Here is a 3,315-nt window from a genome sequence, read left to right as displayed (position 1 = left end):
CGCGTCGCGAGTCCCCGCCCACTCAGCTTGCGACCCACCTTCTGCGCATGCTCCCCGGCCGGCTACTCGTCCCTGGCCTGTAGTAGTGGCTAGCTCTGCGGACTAATCTGGTGGCCATTTTGACATTTGTTTTTCCCTGCCATGATAAAGGAAAGTCCCTTATTTACGAAATACAACAAAGGGCGTTTTTCAGAAATCGAATTGCAGTATAGTTTCGAAGCAATACTTACACTTTCAGAAAGAGAAGTAGCATTAACTCGTTCAGCGATCCTGAGCGAGACCGTTCCAAGATGGCCGCCGTACAGGAAGCGAAGATGTGTCCTCCATGCCTGTGCTGACGTCACCAGCCACGCACACAGAATGTTCTCGATGAAAGCATTGAGCCCCTGCTGTGGTTACAAATAGCCTTCTGTGTTCAGATGTCCTCGCCCTTTTTAAGTTTAATGTTTTATTATGGTTTTTACTTAATATTATTATGACGTTTATTATATATGATATTGTATGTAGTCAACTACAGCAGCATCAATTATCTTGATAACTGTGCTGTACCTCACGTTTCATGCAACTTGCTGTAACATAGCTCTCAACTCACCCGCTTTTGGCGGGTGTCACCCGCCTTGTAAAGGGCTGAATCACCCGCCAAGCCTCCTGCACGCCCATTTATTCCAATGGACGTCTCACCCGCCAAAAACAAAATCGGGTGATTTCACCCGCCTTTGCAACACAAATGGTTGAAAGCTATGGCTGTAATGTCTGCATAATTATTTTTAACTTTCAATAAAAATCATTTAACTAGTAAACATTTTAGACGACAATTCTAAAACAGTGCCAAATGGTACAGTGCTATACGGTTGAGGTATACAGTCTAATAGAAATACACACAGTTTTCACTACAGGTCAAACAGATTTAAAACTGATCCTTCATATACATTACATTAAATTACAGCCTTGTTGCAAGTTCTTGACTAGAGTAAGTTCCGTCTGCTATTGTTCAGAAGTGATTTTCAATGAAGTTGCTATTACATTACGCATTCGTATATATGAGCTCCATAGTGTAAAGTGCGCTCTAACCTTTTGGCTTTTGCTCCATATGTTGTTTAAGGTAATAGGGGCGGAGCAATAGTGGCACTAAGAGATAGTACGAAGGAGGGATCGAATTAAAAGAAGCACAGCGGTGCAAGAGTGGATCTCGTGAAGAGCACTTCTGATGAGCCGGCAGTGCAATTGTAATATTATTAAATTGATATTTAAAATGATTTACGATAAGGACAATAAGTTCTGTGATGTGTTCGTTAGTCACATACGACTGACTGGATATTTCATTATTTGTGACAAGTCGATCAAGTGACCGAATATGACTAAGTACACATTTATTCATTATACATTTTGGCTATTCAAGGGTATTGTTGTGGGGCAGTCCATGAGCCATCTTCATCAGTGCTGGGGGCCCGAGCATTATCTCCATCTGCCATTGGGGACTGGGTCATGGGAACATGGGCCAGCCCGATGAGTGCTGGGTGCTCCCAGCATACACTTACAGTTGCTGTGGACACACAGCTGATATCAGTTGCCACGGTATCCAAGGCTCTCAACTGGACTGTGGTCACAAAGCTTGACAGTGGCCTGGGTGCTCCCAGGTCACACATGCAGCTGCTCGTAGAAAGGAAAGGCTTGGCAGCTTGTCGTGGCTGAGGTGATGGCGTTGACCTATTTGGTGAAGGAGAGGGTGGCGTCTAGGTAAAGGCCTAAAGTTTTGACTTCTTTGGCTACTTTGATTGGAATGCCATTGACAATGAAGCTGTAGTATTTATGGCCTAGTTTGTTGAGATTGGGGTTGGGCCGAGGATGAGTTCTGTCTTGTCATCATTCAGGCATAGACCATGGGCAGCCATCCATGCCTTGATGATGAGGTACGCCTTGTTCACCAAGGCCAAATCCTTGTCATAATCTCCCAAAAACGGTATGAGGATCTGAGTATCATCTGCATAGTTAGTGTAGGTGACACCAAGATCGTCTAGATCATCGAAAAAGGGGCTTCTTGAATATGTTGTACATGGTGAGTGGAACGCAGGATCCCTGAGGAACTCCGCATGTGATTGGAATGGGGTCGGCGGAAGCTGAAGGCGAAAAGACACGCATAGTCCTGTTGTTTAGGAAGGATTGTATCCAACCTATTGCTTCATGCGAGAAGTGTGCAGAGATGTCTAGATGGTTGCAGGGGACTTTGTGGTCTACCAGATCGAACGCTGCTGATAGGTCGAGCAGAAGTAGTAGGGCAGTTTTTCCATTGTCCCTAAGTCGATTTTGGGCTTTAAGGTCTTATAAGCACTGTTTCAGTCCCGTGTTGTTGTCATGCACAATAGGTCAGTTACACGCCCGTACAACACCTTGCATAACACTCCAACACACAGTACTGTCAAGCTCCCCGGTTCTCAGCCAAACCCACCAGTTGTCCCATCACCTAGGGTGCAGGGGAATCGCCATCACCGATGGTTTCAAATCAGACGCAGAGGACAGCGTTGTTTGTTTCCTCGTCTCCAATGGCAACTGCCATGGAGATTGCGATCGGGCTGGAACAGCCGATCGCGATTGCTTCCGGGTTTCACATCAACTTCCCGATCACGTGCACGGAGCCTCGCTCACGTGATTAGGAGGCGGCTCGCATAAAACCCGGGAGCTTCGATTCACTCGCCGCTTCACAGCTGTTTTCACAACACTGTTCGGCGTCTCGACTCTTGTTATTTTGGTCTCATCGGATTTCGACTTCAGGCTTCCACTTAACCGATTGGTTAAACTCTTGCTCCTTGGATACGTTTGCTGGAACTTTGCATAGATACTGGTACTTTGGACCTTTGGCTTACGCATAACGGACTGCTTTGGATTTCCCTATCTGCTCGCTTTCTACAACCTGGATTTAGATCTTGAGATTGTTTACGACCTTCATTCCGCTTTCTTGGAAAATCATTACGTTTAACCTAAGGGTTACAGGTGGTCAGCCCGTACCTGCCCCCAGGTACTTGACTGTTGGAATCATCGGCGCTCCCCTGCACCAAATCCTCAGGCTCCCTTCCACGGAACTTAGGTAAGAGAGTATCATTGATTTGCATTTCACTACAGCACTGTCTTTGCCTGTACTAACCCTGATTTCCTCCCAACAGCCTCTGGGGTCCTCGGCGCCATCCGATTCGGTGAACCATCAACCACCTGTGGCCTCAAGGCTCGCACAGAGAGTGTTAATCTTTCTCTCCCTGTGGGTGATTTGTGGACAGAGGCTCAATACTCTTCACTACGTGGCAAGTCACGACAGACTGTGAA

Source organism: Ambystoma mexicanum, chromosome 13 (genome assembly GCF_040938575.1).
Source record: "Ambystoma mexicanum isolate Mex_15411 chromosome 13, UKY_AmexF1_1, whole genome shotgun sequence".
Lineage (NCBI taxonomy): Eukaryota > Metazoa > Chordata > Amphibia > Caudata > Ambystomatidae > Ambystoma > Ambystoma mexicanum.
This window is presented reverse-complemented; position numbering follows the sequence as displayed.